This window comes from Eurosta solidaginis, chromosome 3, assembly GCF_040869045.1.
Source record: "Eurosta solidaginis isolate ZX-2024a chromosome 3, ASM4086904v1, whole genome shotgun sequence".
In the NCBI taxonomy this organism is placed as follows: domain Eukaryota; kingdom Metazoa; phylum Arthropoda; class Insecta; order Diptera; family Tephritidae; genus Eurosta; species Eurosta solidaginis.
In genome coordinates, this window is record NC_090321.1 from 196,276,209 (window position 1) to 196,293,946 (window position 17,738).

A 17,738-nucleotide genomic window follows, 5' to 3' on the forward strand; every position below is an offset into this window, starting at 1 on the left:
CTAGAATAAATGTATGTGAATGTAAGTAAACTGGAGTAAATTTCCATGAATAAACATTGCTTTGTATAACCACTGCATCAATTTTTCTATATAAAACATAAGACGCGATAAACCTCCGTAGAGATTTTCGGTTGAGCTTCTGTTCCGATTTCCGTTATGCTCCTTTTAGTTTTTCCTACGAATTGGAGGGACTGGTCCTTCATGTCTTACGCCGACTCCCAACGACATTTGCAAGAGACACTTTCCATGGCAGAAGTACTCCATATCACTGCTGAGATCAGTTATTACGTGAAAAAACTCATAGAATTAGATTAAGAAGAAAAAAATATAAATAAGTAGATTGAGTCTGAGATTTCGCAAATTTTTCGACTTTCAAAAAAAAAAGCCGTTTTCGTACTACTGAAAAAATATAAGGAACTGCGAAAACGGTTTCCACCTTTTAAAGATCTTCTTTCGCCCTAACATTACGCTACATAATGTTTTTCGATCAGATTAACAATTTATGAGCTTTTGCTAGACTTATGCGAGAAATAGAGAACAATTAAGAATCGCATGATAATATCTAGCAAAATACATCAATAAAGAACATATTCTCATCAAAGTGATGTGAGCCAGAAAAAGAAAAGTTAAAGCAAATATAGAGAATATCGGCACTGTATAATACACGAAAGCGGAAAATTGATTTCTTGAACAGTCCACAGCAAACATTTAGAGTCATGAAAGAATCAAAACAGTGTCCTAAATCAGACCGTTTATGCCTATTAAGAGTTCATTTAAGAGTCAGATATCAAAGAAACTCCTTTCTTGTGATGGTCGCCCGATATGAGCCTAATTTCGTGTATCATATGAGCCTGGATATAATGCATATAAGATACACATTGCCCTCATAAACGGCTCATTTTCGGCATATATTGAACTCTGAACGGACTCCGTTTGAAATTTTTTGGAGCTATTTATGCGTCTTAAAGATCTTGTACATATATTGTAGGATTTTTTTAATTACATCTTTTTGGATAAGGATATTAAAGGATTCTAAAATAGGGAAGCTTATTCCAAACATTTTTTTGGAAATGATCGAAGCATATAGTTTGTATAAAATTTTTGAAATAAAAAGGGGAAAATGGCAATATGAACTGCAAACCGAGGAGATAATAATGTTGTGAAAATACAACAGAAAATGTATTGAGTACCATGGTGAAGCCACCAGGGAAGTAAACAGAAAAGACAGAAAATTTACACTATTTCAAATAGTACGGGTGTATTTTCAACGGTTAAAAGAGGGTACAATTTTTGACTGCTTTGAAAAAATAGGACTAGAGAAATAAAGAAAATTTCTACGGAAGCCATTACAGTAACTTTTTTTCAGCTTAACAGTGCCTAGCGACAATGCAAAAAGAGATAGTAAGGCATTGAACAAAAGTAAAATAAAACAAGTAAGAAAGGCTAAGTTCGGGTGTAACCGAACATTACATACTCAGCTGCCGAATTACAGCTTGCAAAACTTTTAAATTACATTCTTTTAAAAGTGGGTGGCGCCACGCCAATTGTCCAAAATTTTACTAATTTCCTATTTTGCCTTATAAGGGCAACGCACCTACCAAGTTTCATCGCTTTATCCGTCTTTGGTAATGAATTATCGCACTTTTTCGGTTTCTCGAAATTTTAGATATCAAAAAAGTGGGCGTGGTTATAGTCCGATTTCGTTCATTTTAAATATCGATCTGAGATAAGTGCTCAAGAACTTACATACCAAGTTTCATTAAGCTACCTCAAAATTTACTGAAGTCATCGTGTTCACGGACAGTCGGACGGACGAACGGACATGGCTAAATTAATTTTTTTTTCGCCCAGATTATTTTGATATATAGAAGTCTATATATATCTCGAATATTTTTGCCATTATGGGGCACCTTTATGCGAACGAAATTAATATACTCTGTGAGCTCGGCCCAGCTGACTATACAAAATATTTGGCTCAACTTCAACTGCCGTTGAATGTTTCATTTCATATAGTACGCATGAATTTCAGTTATTTAGTTGAACCTTCTGCCTTTAAGCTGGGAGGATCTAGAAAACTTCTAGTATTTGCCAAGGTGACTAAGTTATTCAATAACATAAGCCCAGGTAGTTAAGTGGAGGTTTCCTGCCTGGCTGTCAAACAAATTCTGGTAACATTATGGACACATTCAAACTAGTTGATGTCTTCGTTATGTATAGGTGCTTATGCTATGGAAATATAGCTCAGAAGTTCAAAGTTACTACAGATAGGTCAAAACGTTGCAGGAAATGCGGTCAGACTGTGAACTGCTCAAACGTACCGAAATCTGCGTTATGTGGGGAACAATATTTGGCAGGCAGTTTTAGATGCCCACAACTGGAAGCAAGCAACCAGATTGCCCTATAAGTTTGTTGCTATTCGATTTAAAACACTCACGATTTAAACCACAACAATGTTTGAAGGAGGTTTTGAAAGCGAACTCTATTGAAGTGGTTCTCTCCTCCGCCTCTGCACCTCCGATCATGGCTAGCACAGGGTTTGAGAACTTTGATTATTGATATGACCATAGAAGCGCAGGGTAAACACCCGCTTATAAAATTTGGAGACATCAATGCATGGTCAGCCGTATGGGGTAGTAGTAGAACTAACGATAGAGCTAGAGTTCTTCTCAAAAGCCGTACACCCCTGAGGCTAGAACTTCGGTCAGTGACCTTATTTTCCTTTATACGAGCTGCACATTTCTGCCATGGTACTATAGGCACGACAGTAATTTTGAGTTCATTACAGAGTTCCTTCTTGTCGGGCCTTATTAAACCCCATCCACTAATCCTAATTTTTGTGCCCGGTGTTAATTTAGCAGCGCAAAAAGCTATTTTTTTTTACTTTAGGACCCGAGGTAAAGGGTGCAAGCACTTAAATTGCTCCTACACCCATATTGAATTGCATTGAATTGAATTTTTTGGAAGTTGAAGCACATGGATAAAATACAAGCTGTGCATTGCGACTTTGTTCTCTTTCGTTGAAATTGGTTACACCAGCTAACACACTGATGCCCTTTACATTAAATTTTCAAATGCATTGCACAAATGTAACCACGATTTGGATAGTGACCAATGAACCAATGCAATTATAGCCGCCTTTAACTTATATTGCTACCTTGGAGGTTAGGTTAGATTGAACTTGTCGGTCAATAAAGACCTCACATAGACTGAATGTCTCCATAGTGTTACCAGAATTGGTTTTACGACCAAACCGAAGAACCCCAATCAGATCCCATGACATATGTTATAGAATAACTGTGTCCTCTTTTAAAATACTAGCAGTTTTCCAGGACCCAGCTTAATTGCTTCCTCAAGATCTAGCCACTCTGCCGCCCCTAGTAGCTGGACTCTTGGCCTGGCGAGCGCAGGTCATGAACACAGAACGTGCTCAGCCGTTTCTTCCTGCAGCTCACACTTCCTATACTTGCTGTTACTGACAAGGCCTAACTTGTAAGCATGTGACTCCAGAAGGCAGTGTCCAGTCAGTATGCCCATCGTGAACCTTAAGTCTTCTCTCTTCAGAGATATGAGCCATTTTGTAAGTCTAATACCGTAGGCTTTGCACATGATCTTAGAAATTTTGCAGCCCCTCGATTTTGTCCACGCCTGTCCTGATTGATGGATCATATGCAACTACTGTCTCCTTCTGATTTCTCCCAAACGGATTGCTACCAAATTCGGGATATCCTCTATTTTCGAAAATGTCCCATTTATAATGCGAAACTGCGCATTCGTATAAGTCAAACGACAGTTGAGCACGACAAACGGGATAGTGAAATTATTGCGTAAATTAATTTTAGTTTAAAACTTTTTCGACGCTTGTTGTGTATAAAATAAAGCAAAATAAATTTTGTGGGCGCCATTCATATGTACATAGTAGGTTCGTGTAAATAAAAAACAAAATTTCAAATATAATGAAAATTAAAGAAATAGCCTTCGCTTTATCAAAATAACTAATTTAAGGTATTTATGCATATTCCACCGAAATGAAATGAGCCCTTGGTACGTAGGTAGGTGAAATGGCTGCGACCCTAAGCGCCCAAGTAGCTATTTAAAGCCGTCTTGATGCCATGTAACTCGTCTAAAACCTACGGAATGTTACGGTCAATGTACTACAACCAGCCAGAGTTGTTGATAAAATTAAGAATTTTCGGGACTGCTATCACAGATAACCCTCTAAGGTCTTTTAGAAACGCGGCTCTAGCTAGAGCCGGGCATTTACACATAAAGTGTTCTACTGTCTCCTTGGCACTTGGAACTTTGCACCTTCTGCATTAGTCGTTATACGGAATGCCCATCTTTTCCGCATGCGTACCTACTGCCCAATGACCGGTGCAGGTGCTATCAGTTTGCGTTTGTTAGCCCTGGATTTGTTCAGAAGACTTCTCGTCCTCTTTCCATCTTAGTTTGGCCAAATGGATTTTGATATTGCACAGGTGGTGATGTTATTTCACTTTGTTTGTGCTTTCTTCAAGTAGAAGCTTTGGATATTCCCCTTGGCTACTGCTAAGGGTATGCCTACTTTGACACTGGTTATTTCCTCGTTAATCTCCGATGAGCCCCTGCGTGCTAGCTAGTCGGCCTTCTCGTTACCTTCAATCCCCCTATGACCCGGGACCCAGATAACGCGTATTTCTAGATTGGTGGATAACTGGGATATGAGTCGCTTACAAGCCCACACTAATTTTGAGTTAATGTGTGGAGAGGAAAGCGCTTTTATCGCTGCTTGGCTATCCGACAGGTTGCAAACTTTACCAGCTACATTCAAGCCCTCCAGTGATTTGCAGGCTTGCCAAATCGCGAGGATTTCTGCTTGAAACACGCTGCAGTGCGATGGGAGTCTGAATGCTGCAGACAAATCTAGGGACTCAGAGAAGACTCAGGCCCCACTCCCGATTCCATCTTGGAGCCGTCAGTGTAGATTTGGATGTCGTCGACCCTTATGTCCGGGTTTCTCTTCCACTCGTTCGATCGTGGAATGGCGGTATTACAACCGTACTCAAACTTCAGTTTGCGAGGGTAGTAATCTGTATCGGTACTACATATGCCATCCGGAAGTTTCTTTAGGAGACTACTATGCCCTTGCTGAGTATCCTTCCAACGCCCAGACTCCCTGAGTCTCAGTGCAGTTTGTGACTATGTATAAAGTATATGCAAGTCGATCGGAAGCAGGTGCAAAATGGGGTCTAAAGCAGCTGTGGGGCAAGTGCCTCCGGCCCCTATGGCACCAACGCACGCAGTACGGTGGACTTTTTGCAGGCTGGTGAGATTTTAGCTCTTACTTAGAGCTTCCCACCAGACTATGGAACCATAGGTAAGCACCGGTCGCACCACCGCCTCGTAAATCCGAAGTACCACGCTTGGCTTGACTCCCATTTCTTACCAAACATGGATTTGTAGGCATTGAAGGCGATGCAGGCCTTCCGTACCCGCTCTTCGATGCACGCTTTCAAATTCAACTGTAGCCAATTGTTAGTCCCAGATAGAGGTTTAGTTGCTGGCCGTTTAGGAATGGTAGTCTGAAGGCAGGTCGCTTGTACTTCCCCGTGAAGAGAAGCAGGTCCGTCTTGTCGGAATTTAACCTAAGGCCACATCCCTTAGCCCACCTGCTGAGTTTAGCCAAGGCCCTTTCCATGATTTTGCTAATTACGGAGGGGAAAGGACCAGAGACCAAGATCGCCACGTCGTCGGCATACGCCACGATCTTAACCCTCCCTGCGTTAAGTTTTCCTAGGATTTCATTTATGGTGATAAACCAAAGCAGAGGTGAAAGCACACCTCCCCCCCCCCCTCTGTTGTGCCTCTGCATACCTGCTTCTCTGCTGTTATTTCGCGGTTGCTAAGCAGGGTTAAAATCCAAAGACGTAGTGGTTCTTCAACCCCTGCCCTACCGAGGGCAGCCTCAATTGCTTCAGATATTACATTCTTAAACTCGCCTTCCACATCAAAAAACGCAGCCAGAGTGAACTGCTTGTTATGAGGGGACTTTTCCACCGTTCGAACTACCTCATGTAGCGTGGTTTCTGTGGATTTTCGTCTCAGGTACGCGAGTTACGTACCCTTCGAGCCGTACCTGTAATCATTATCAGTCGTAGCACAGAAACAGCCATATGTAAACATCTATGTATAATAAGAGACTCTCAAAACTGGTTCGTCTTGGTACATATATACATTAGAAAATGCTCGTTACATATACCTTTTATAAATGACCTAACGGTGCCTAGACAAAAATCATACCTTTAGCAAGTAAGAAATTGAATTGTAAAATTATTATTAAACTGGTCATTGACAAATAAAGTAATAAATTCACTCTTAAAAGGTACGTTTTTTCAATGATCTAACTGGCGCAGTCTACATCGAACCAAGCACGGCTTACTGTAAACTGAAGTTTAACTGCAGAAGTACTAAAGTACAGTAATTATAGACATTTTCTGAAGAAAGTGAATAATTTATAGTGATAAATTTTATAAAAATTTCTGTGCTATATGCCAAACACAACACATCGATTTGACAAAAACCGAGAACATCATATAACAAAAATTCTAATGGAAGATTTGCAACAAAGGATCGCCGAGTTGGAGCAGGTTATTGAAGCTCAAAATCAGCAAATATTACACAATGGTGCAGTGGTGCAGAATTTGCAACAACAGGCTGCACAGCGACAGGAACAAATCCCAGTTCAACAAAACCAAAACGACAGAATAGACATGAGCATAAGTAAAATATTGGATCAGTTTCGACATCTGCGATCATTTTCGGACAATGAGTCGTTCAGTCTTATATCTTTCATTAAGGCAGTTGAATGTACAATGGCGCTTTGCAATGGAAATCAAGCAGCACTAAACTTTGGACTGCAAATCATAGTGAATGAGAAGATAACAGGTAAAGCTGCTGGAAGTATTAGAGCTATCGAAGACAATCCAACATGGATCCGAATTAAAGGCACACTTATGGAAAACTTCCGTCCAATTACAACATATGGTGAGGTATTTAATAAAGCTAGAATGATTAAAGTTAGCTGTTTAAAAGAACTTTTCACTAAATTTATTGATTTCAAACACTAAATAAATGAAATATATCTCTTTGATGATAACAAACCTAATATGTACCGCCCAGAAAATGTTGACAGGGACCTTGTAGAAATAATTTTAGAAAAAATAAATGGTCAAGTGAGAATACATATGGAAGAAAACGAAACCCTAGAGTCATTGTATAGGAAATATGGTAGGCTTAAGCTCCTTTATGATCAAAAGTGCATTGAGTTTAATCACAAAAGAAACAAAAATGCAACTGATATTGTAAGAAAATGTAATTCAGATGAGCAAATACAAATGAGTGATAAAAATGTTGTAGATTCAAATACTAACATAAATAGTTTTCGAAACAATAACCGATTCTCTAATTCGAGGAATAGCAGTAACAACGTGAGTACTTCACGCCAAAATATTTCAAAAACAAATCAATCAGGGCAGACTAGGTTGTCTAGAATGAGTGTAGATACTCAACAAGTTAGCAATCATCCAATGGTATTGAAAATATAGAAGAAAAAGAGGAAAGTGAAGACGAGGAAATACATTTTTTAATGCTGCCTCGTACTGTAAATTACCAATAATAATAATTACTATCGGATGCCAGAACATCAGGTGCCTCGTAAATCGAGCGTTCTTTTAGAAGATTATCAAAAGCAAATAATTGGAAAACCTTTATGGTATCGAACTATCTTAGGTACTGACCGCATTAGATATAAAATCACAACACCAATCCCTAAGCAATTTTTAGCAAAAGGAACTCTGACTTGGAAGGTAGTTGAGTTTAAAAACAAGAACTACGACGCAATCACAGGCCAAAATTTCCTCATAGCCCTTAAGGCAAAAATTAATAATGAAGAACGGTTTATAAATATTTTTGGAAATAATATATTCTTCGAACGCCAAGCCTGTCCATATATCTTTGACGACATTACTAATATAGAATGTAGTACAAAACAGACTATTATTGACAACATTGACCTCTCTCATTTAAATGAGGAGGAAAGAATTAAAATAACCAACGTTTTACGCGAGTTTAAGGATCTTTTTTACAAAGAAGGAGACGAGCTCTCGGTCACAACAAATGTTTGTCATGAAATCGTGACACCAACAGACAAACCCTTGTACTCGAAAACCTACAGATATCCTTTAATTCACGAAGAAGAAATTCGAACCCAAATAACCCAAATGCTTTCCCAGGGTATAATTAGAGAAAGTAACTCACCATTCAACAGTCCACTTTGGATTGTACCAAAGAAACTCGACAACTCCGGTGAAAAAAAATGGCGCTTAGTCGTGGACTACAGAAAGCTCAACGAATACACTGTTGACGACAAATTTCCACTACCCAATCTATCGAGAATTCTCGACAAACTAAGGAATGCCCATTATTTTACTACGATAGACTTGGCTAAAGGATTTCACCAAATCCTACTTAAAGAAGAGGATAAGAAAAAAACAGCCTTTTCGACTCCACAGGGCCATTACGAGTTCAATCGTATGCCTTTTGGGCTAAAGAATGCCCCATCCACTTTTCGAAGGCTGATGAACTCTGTCCATCGCGACTTTATAAATAAAATATGCGTGGTCTACATGGACGACATACTCGTGTTTAGTACATCCCTGGTAGAGCATATTAATAGCTTAGTTTCTATATTTAAAACCTTGCGAAAGGCCAAGTTAAAAATCCAGATAAATAAATGCAATTTTATGCAAAAAGAAACGCAGTTCTTGGGGCACGTACTCACAATGAGCGGAGTTAAGCCAAACCCTTCAAAGGTTGCGATTATCCAAAATCTCAAACTACCAAATACTCAGACAAAAATTAAAGCTTTTTTAGGTATGACGGGATTTTACCGAAAATTTATAAAAGATTATGCAAAAATTGCACTAAATATTTAAAAAAAGACCAGGTCGTAAATCCAAACGACCCTAGTTTCATATTGGCTTTCCAGCAACTTAAAAACATAGTCACAAATCCACCGATATTAAGATATCCTAATTTCCAAAAAAAGTTTAAAATAACAACAGACGCTAGTAATATTGCTATTGGCGCCGTCTTATCACAAGACGACCACCCAATCGCATTTGCATCTCGAACACTAAATAAACACGAAGTTAACTATGCAACAATGGAAAAAGAATTGTTGGCAATAGTTTGGGGCGTTAAATATTTTAGGCCATACATATTTGGTAGGGAATTCGAGCTAGAAAGTGATCATCAACCACTTAAATGGCTGATGGTAAAGTACACCGGCAAGGACATTAGCCCCCGTCTCCAAAGGTGGTTAATTGAACTAGGTGAATACAATTTTAAAATACAGCATACAAAAGGAAAATGCAATCACACAGCAGATTTTCTCAGCAGAATAAATGCAGAGACTAGCCAAATAAATGCTGCCGAATCGGTTGATTTAGAAAATGATTAGACGCCGAACGATGATATCGATTCTTTAGGAGCACAGACTTGCCATTCTCAGGAAGAAGATCAAAATGATCACTTCGGAATCCTGGAGACGGTGGTTAATCGCTTCAAAACCCAAATAGTCCTTGTACACGATAAAAGTCTTGAAAACCAGTCTGCATTTGGAAACAAAAGGATATTTATAGACCAAAATGATATAAACCAGGGACTCGTAGCAGACATTGTTCGCAAACACATCAAAACAGGAAAAGTCGGTATTTATTCAGAAATATCCGATCAAGAATATAACAAATTGCAACAGCTCCTGATAGGTTTATTCGAATCAAGTTCAACTGTAAAGTTCGTAAAGTGTTCCTATTTTGCTCGCGACATCGAAGACGAAGACGAGCTGAAAACCCAGATTTCACACTTTCATAAATTCGAAACGGGACACTCTGGTATTTCAGCAACATACGAGGGACTGAAATATAAAATTTATAACCCAAAAATAAAAATATTCATTCACAAAATCATTAATAATTGCCATATCTGCTCGTCAGCAAAATATGATAGAAATCCTATCAAAGCTAAATTCAATAATACCGAAACACCGTCAAATATTAACGAAATCGTACATGTCGATACATATACCAATAGCAAAAATTATTTCATTATTTTTATTGACAAGTTGTCTAAGCACGCCATATGTTTTCATTTACCTGACAAAAATAGCCAGACAATCAAACTCAAAATTCAAGAATTCATTTCTATTAAGGGAAAAGCAAAAAAATTCGTTTTCGATAATGAGTTCAAATCAAGTAATATTATAAATTTTTTGAACCAGGAAGGAATCGAGTTTCACAATACAAAGCCAAATAGTCATACAGGTAACTCTGACATTGAAAGGTTAAACAATACATTAACTGAAAAAATTAGAGTTCTGAACTTGGACGAAAAAGCACTTATTACTGAGCGGATGGTAAAAGCAATAACATTTTATAATAATAGTTTCCATACTACTATAAAGTGCACACCTTTTGAAGCCCAATATGGCAAAGTAGATCTTCACCAAATTAAGCAGAGAATTGAAAAACTAAAACAAAGAGAAGAATTGCACGCTAGAAAAAGCAGCTTGAAACTGAGAAGCCTGTGCTGAAGTTTTGTCGTTTGTGCCTTCTGCTATCTCTTCAAAGGCTTCGAATATTACTGGCTGAAGTTCAATGTAAGTGGATACCGCTTCATGACATTGGCCCATCTTGTTGGGCAGACGCTTTGCAATTTTTGTCTTCGACTTTCTTTTGATACCCAGCTGTACTTGTACACAGGGTATTATATCTTTGATTGGAAAACGGTTAGTTGTACAGGTATAAAGGAATCGAGGTAGATATAGACTTCCATATATCAAAATCATCAGTATTGAAAAAAAATTTGATTGAGCCATGTCCTTCCGTCTGTCCTTCCGTCCTTCTGTCCGTCTGTCCGTTAACACGATAACTTGAGTAAATATTGAGATATCTTCACCAAATTTGGTACACGAGCTTATCTGGTCCCAGAATAGATTGGTATTGAAAATGACCGAAAATGGATGATAACCACGCCCACTTTTTATATATATAACATTTTCGAAAACATAGAGACCTGCACCACCCACTTGTGATAAAATCAATTTTACAAATATTATTAATTCGCAGAGAGGTTGCCTTTACTATAGGGCATGCTTTGAACAAAAATTAACGAAATCGGTTAAGGACCACGCCCACTTTTATATAAAACATAAAAGGGTCGTGGACGAATGAAATAAGCTATATCTTTGCAAAAATGAGCTTTATATCAATGGTATATCATTTCCCAAGTGGATTTATAACATTAAATAGGAAAAATTTCAAATTAGAAAAATGGGCGTGGCACCGCCCCGTTTATGACTAAGCAATTGTTTATGTTTCGGTAGCCATAACTCGAAGAAAAATTAACGGATTGTAATAAAATTGGGTACACAATTTTTCCCTATAGTAGAAAATAAATAAAAATGGACGGGATCAGTTAAAGACCACGGCAGCTTAGATATAAAACAAGTTTAAAAGAGTCGTAGACTAGAATAATAAGCTATAACTTAGCAAAAAATAGTTTTGGATCAATGATATTTCACTTATCAAGTTTTGTTGAAAGAGGAAAGACATTTTTTTTAAACGGGCGGTGCCACGTGTTATGTAGAAAAGAAATTTATCTGAAATGGAATGTGCAATTGAAGCTCACGCTGCGTATATAATGTTCGGTTACACCCGAACTTAGACACCTTGTTTGAAAATATTATTAATCGTAGACGCATTTCTAGTTGAGTTTATATACACACTGCGTACTCGCAGAAGGAATTGCACGAAGGTATGTGGAAGTATGGAGCGTAAATAAAGGCACCCTGAAAGCAAGTTTTCTCTCTCCTCTACTTTGGATGGTGATAGTAAACCGACTACTATAGCTCATGGAAGTGGAGGCAATAAGGTGATTGCCTAAGCGGACGATATTTTTGTTATTTTGCGGGCAAAATTCACTCAATCTCTCTGCAATCTTATGGATACTGCGTTATTACCAATACGTACGTAGGTAAGAAGCTCGGGATCAGGGTCAGTCCGAAAAAAACGGACGTGGTCCTTTTTACAAGAAGGTACAAAACGCCGGATCTTATACCAGCCAGGATTGGCGGCGAAGGCCTGATTTACAGAGATAAATGCAAGTATCTGGGAGTGTAGGAAATAGGATACCGCTCAGGATTGAGAAGATAACGGATCGGTTAAAGACAGCAAACCCTGCGTCATTATCATGTAACAGAGCAACTGGTGTCTCGCGGGGTTTACACCATAAGTAGTTGATTTGATTTATGGTGTTCTGGTTTGTTGGCTGACGCTTAAAAAGACCACGAACCTTATATGCTTCTTTAAGTCCCTCCGACTTGGGAGCTCTGTATGAGCGGCGCTCTTTTCTCGACTCCGACAGAGCCACTTAAAAATATCCTGCACCCACCCCCAACTGATTTGGTAGTCAAGAAAATAGCCACTATCGGAGTTCAACAAATAAGAGTAATGGCAGTTTGGGGAAGAATAGGAGAAGTGGCCATTCCATTATCTTTAGGACCAAAACCCCTGTTTCTATACCAGTATTCACTAATTATTGCGCTCCTTGCAACATGGGGGTGGCTCCAAAGTTGACGGGAAGGAGGAAAGGAAAATTTTAACGGACCTATGAATAGAGATCTCCTTCGGGCTTCCCGACTATTATGGCGTTTATCAAGTGGAAATGGTAGTACTAGTAGTGCTGTAAATCAATTGGCACCTGTGTCTAAAGATGGGAAAAGGGTTATAATTTTCTCGGACAGCCAGGCCGCGCTTAATAGCTTGGACTAACGTGTCAACTACACAAAGTGGATCACTGAATGCCTGCAAATCTGTCAATAAAATGGCCCAGCACTTCGTTATTAGAATTATATGGATATCTGAACTCACTGATATTGAAAGCACCAATATAGCTGATCCTTTGTGAAAACGAAATGGTAGTTATACCAATGGCCCCTATGACTCGATTCGCAGAAGCTGATACAGTAAGGGTAAGTGTTGGGTTGGAATGAAACTTCTCGCCCCAGCCTTTTAAACCTAACCTAACTCTACTATTAACCAGATAGGGAAACCCGTCTTGAAGAATTCAGTATGCCAACAAAGGAAATCAGATGCTCTCCATCAGCGGAAAACGGTTGAACTGGGGGGTATTTAAAATTGTACTTGAACAAAGCTCAGCAAAAGTGGAAGAGCACAACGGGTTGTGCAACTTCAAGAGCTACTACATGGCCAGACTAAAACGAAAGGAGGACAAAGATCCTACTAAATAGATCTCAAGTCGACGCTTATATGCTTATAGTGGCTTCCACCGTCCATTGGGTGCAATAGGTAGTTAGTTTGCATAATGGCCTGTGCAGAAGTGGTAGGAACGTAACTACAAACGAGGCTGTTGAGCATTTTTTTGTACCCATAATTGAAAAGACGCTGTCATTGTTCATGCTACTGTAACATATGTATATGAGGACGGATATGATAAGTGACTGACAGATCATGGTTTTAGTTTGCCGAGAGAGGACTTAGCCTTTCAGTGTCCTACTTAGCACTAATTGGCAAGAGTTAATCTTCACTAAATTTGGGATATTTATCACACAATAATTATGCCCAAAGAAAATTTGATTGAGGCATGTCCGTCCGTCTGTCCGACCGTCTGCCCGTTAACACGATAACTTGAGTAAATATTGAGATATCTTCACCAAATTTGGGACACTAGCTTATCTGGGCCCAGAATAGATTGGTTTTGAAAATGAGCGAAATCGGATGATAACCACACCCACTTTTTATATATATAACATTTTGGAAAACATAAAAAATTTGATTATTTAGTAAATAATACACCTAGAATGTTGAAATTTGAGGTGTGGACTGATATTGAGACTTTTGATAAAAATTTGAGGCTAGAACTTCTGACAGTGATTTTTTCTCCTTTACACGAGCTGCACATTTCTGCCATGGTACTATAGGCACGACAGTAATTTTGAGTTCATTACTAAGTTCCTTCTTGTCGGGCCTTATTAAACCCCATCCACTAATCCTAATTTTTGTGCCCGGTGTTAATTTAGCAGTGCAAAAAGCTATTTTTTTTACTTTAGGACCCGAGGTAAAGGGTGCAAGCACTTAAATTGCTCTTACACCCATATTGAATTGCATTGAATTGAATTTTTTGGAAGTTGAAGCACATGGATAAAATACAAGCTGTGCATTGCGACGTTGTTCTCTTTCGTTGAAATTGGTTACACCAACTAACACCCTTTACATCAAATTTTGACATGCGTTTCACAAATGTAACCACGATTTGGATAGTGACCAATGAACCAATGCAATTATAGCCGCCTTTAACATATATTGCTACCTTGGAGGTTAGGTGGATTGAACTGGTCGGTCATTAAAGACCTCACATAGACTGAATATGTCCATAGTGTTACCAGAATTTGTTTGACGACCAAACCGAGGAACCCTAATCAGGCCCTAGGACATATAATATATAAAACATATACATATAAAACATATATATATAAAACTCCGCCCTCTTGGCAAATACTAGCAGTTTTCCAGGACCCAGCTTAATTGCTGCCTCAAGATCTGGCTACTCTTCTACCCCTAATAGCTGGAGCCTTGACCTGGCGAGCGCAGGACATGAACACAGAACGCGCTCAACCGTTACTTCCTGCAGCTCACACTTCCTGCACTTGCCGTTACTGACAAAGCCTAAGTTGTAAGCATGTGACGCCAGAAGGCAGTGTTCAGTCAGTATGCCCATCGTGAGCCTTAAGTCTTTTCTCTTCAGAGATATGAGCCACTTTGTGAGTCTAATACCGTAGGCTTTGCACATGACCTTAGAAATTTTGCAGCACCTCGCTTTTGTCCACGCCTGTCCTGCTTGATGGTTCATATGCAACTCCTCACTCCTTTTGATTTCTCCCAAACGGATTGCTACCAAATATGGGCTATCCTTTATTTTCAAAAATGTGCCATTTATAATGTGAAATTGCGCATTCGTATAAGTCAAACGACAGTTTAGCACGACAAACGGGATCATGAAATTATTGCGTAAATTAATTTTAGTTTAAAACTTTTTCGACGCTTGTTATGTATAAAATAAAGCAAAATAAATTTTGTGGGCGCCATTCATATGTACATAGTAGGTTCGTGTAAATAAAAAACAAAATTTCAAATATAATGAAAATAAAACAAATAGCTTTCGCTTTATCAAAATAACAAATTTAAGGTATTTATGCATATTCCAACTAAATGAAATGAGCCCTACTTTGGCAAAACAATTGACAATTGTGTTATTAAGTTGAGAAAGACTATGTGATATGTGTACACATGTGCCGTATATTTTATGCTTAAATACGGAAAAGTACACAGAGTTCGCTTGTTTAGTTTTTTTGCCAACTGATAATATATTCTAACGTATACTGTCGCAAAGATGACGCTCCGGCCAAAAAAGTGTTTCTATCGGAACCCGTCTATGGACGGAAGTACAGGCCGCCCCACTCCGTTGGAAGGACCAGGTGGGAAACAACTCCCTTGGTGTGACATGGCGCCGGTTGGCAGAGAAGGAGCGACTGGTGCGCTTTGTTGGACGGCCATAACTGTTTAACGGTTAAGCACCAATTAAGTAAGTAAGTAAGTATACTGCCGCAAAACCAGAGTTGGGGGTAGTGCACTCTATTTTGAACGAAATTGCTTTAAGTTGAGTAGGTTGATGGGATCTTAATTTGTCCCTTATTTAAACGTCTATATATCTTTCTCGTATTCGTAAAATTGAATGGAATTTAGCCGGCTTCTATAGCTGAGATGGGGTAGTGCATTAATGCACCAGCCTGCACTCACATTTGAATGGTAATGCAAAATATATCAGTCTCACTCATTTACTACCAGCTTTAAAATTTAAGTGAAATTATAGTTGTATTTTCTCTTTTTACATGTATATACATATGCACTTAAACTTTATATGGACTGCTAAGTGTGAAACTTTATCTACACTCATGAAATTGGTGCTCTGAAAATTAGTGCTGCTAAATTTCAATAAGTATTTTACTCAATTGCTACTGAAATTTGGCTCTACGTTTTGTTTATACACTATTCTACACTTCTATGACCGAAAAAGGTGTGTGTCCACTATTCATCGCAACCGATGCAGCTGTAGGTTGTATATTATTATCAACACGCACTATTCAATACAACCCTTTTTGTTAGTGCCGTGAGTTTTCATTAATTGCCGCTAGATGGGTCTCCTAAACAAGATCTAAGTGATGATGTATTCACATGCAAATGTAGGTGTATTCACATATAAAAAACACGACTAATTTTCAGTTTCAGCTTAGTGGACGAAAGTTTTCTTCACTCATTTGAGTTTGTATTCACTGCGAAATTTAGAAGCAAATTATGTATATTGCAACTCCTGTGAACCGCAATTCCTAACATATAAGGGCATTATCTCGCTTCATTGAATGACAGTAAACATGAATGCTTTTATGAAATGTTTGGTATTTTAACGAATTTACTGCAAATCCTCTTATTTGCAACCTTCTGCTAAGTTCGAATCACTAAACTGTTGACTAAATAACTCCAATATTTAAAAATGCAAAATGGCCTTTATTAAAGTACTTCACAATAAATAACTCTACTATTGCTCGACAGATAGCGTGGTTAATCAAAACTGATTCTCGCGCTTCTACTGTTGTCGGTTTTTATACTGTTCGGTTTACTCGTTGCATTTCTAGGCGGTTCTGTTCTAGAACCTACTAGTTGGTAAGCTGCTATAAGTTTCTCAGCTATAACTGCAGATGCACAATTTTTATTGCTTCTCTCACAGCTCATGCGCATGTGTTTGTGAGCGACACTTCCACAATTATAATTGCATATCTCAGATAAGATATCTGCATGTGTTTGTGCGTTGCTTCTCCGCTGCGTGTACATACTTATGTGTAGACATAATGATTGAATCGTTTATGTAGATACATAATGATTGATTTATGTATGTGCATACAAATCACTCTTAGCATTGGCTTAGAGAATATAGTATCCCTTAGTGTTGCTAATATTCGTCACACTGCCCTCCATCTAAGTCTGATCTTCCCGATCAGACAAATTCTCGATCTAAACGCGGCCAGCCTCTCAAATGAACCACTTCCATTTTGTTCGTGGTTTGACAGTGGTTTGTATGCGGTACACTACATCGTTGATCCGTTTTACAACTTTGTATGGGCCTTGCCAATTACACTGCAATTTCGGGGCAAACCTTTTTTTCGTTGTGGGTTGTATAATAGTACCAAATCTCCTTCCAAGAAACCTTCCGAATTATTGTTCTCATTGTACCTGCGTTTCATCTTACTACTCATTATCCTTGACCGTTCCCTCGCACTCTGTTGTTTGGCCAATGAACTACTTTGTAGAGCTTTCTCTTGACGGATTGGCTTCACATACTCAGTATCGTTCCGACGGTTCCCAACAGAAGTGCCCTCTGGCTTGAAGCCCCCTTGCATTCTTTCTGGAAAATTCTTTCAGTCGTTTTAGTGCGTCCATTAGGTTTTGTCAATGCCAGTGTTTTTCTCGCAGGTACTTTTGATTTCGCTTTATTTGGCCCATTCGATCCATCAATCTGTACCTTCGACTTTCGTGGTCTTTGTCAAGTTTTCTCCACCAGTACTTGATAAC

The 17,738-nt window shown here is 38.6% G+C and overlaps 1 protein-coding gene across 4 annotated transcripts in view; it reads left to right on the plus strand.

The window, feature by feature from the left end:
• The first annotated feature begins 6,345 nt into the window (after positions 1–6,345).
• The window catches only part of LOC137244852 (uncharacterized), a 132,436-nt gene continuing 121,043 nt past the window's right edge, over positions 6,346–17,738 (plus strand). For 3 of the 4 annotated variants that reach the window (XR_010951214.1, XM_067774486.1, XM_067774491.1), the window contains exon 1: positions 6,346–7,025. The gene's annotated coding sequence lies outside the window, so the exon portion shown is untranslated. The remainder of the gene's footprint in view (positions 7,026–17,738) is intronic. The other variant, XM_067774488.1, reaches the window with a different exon arrangement.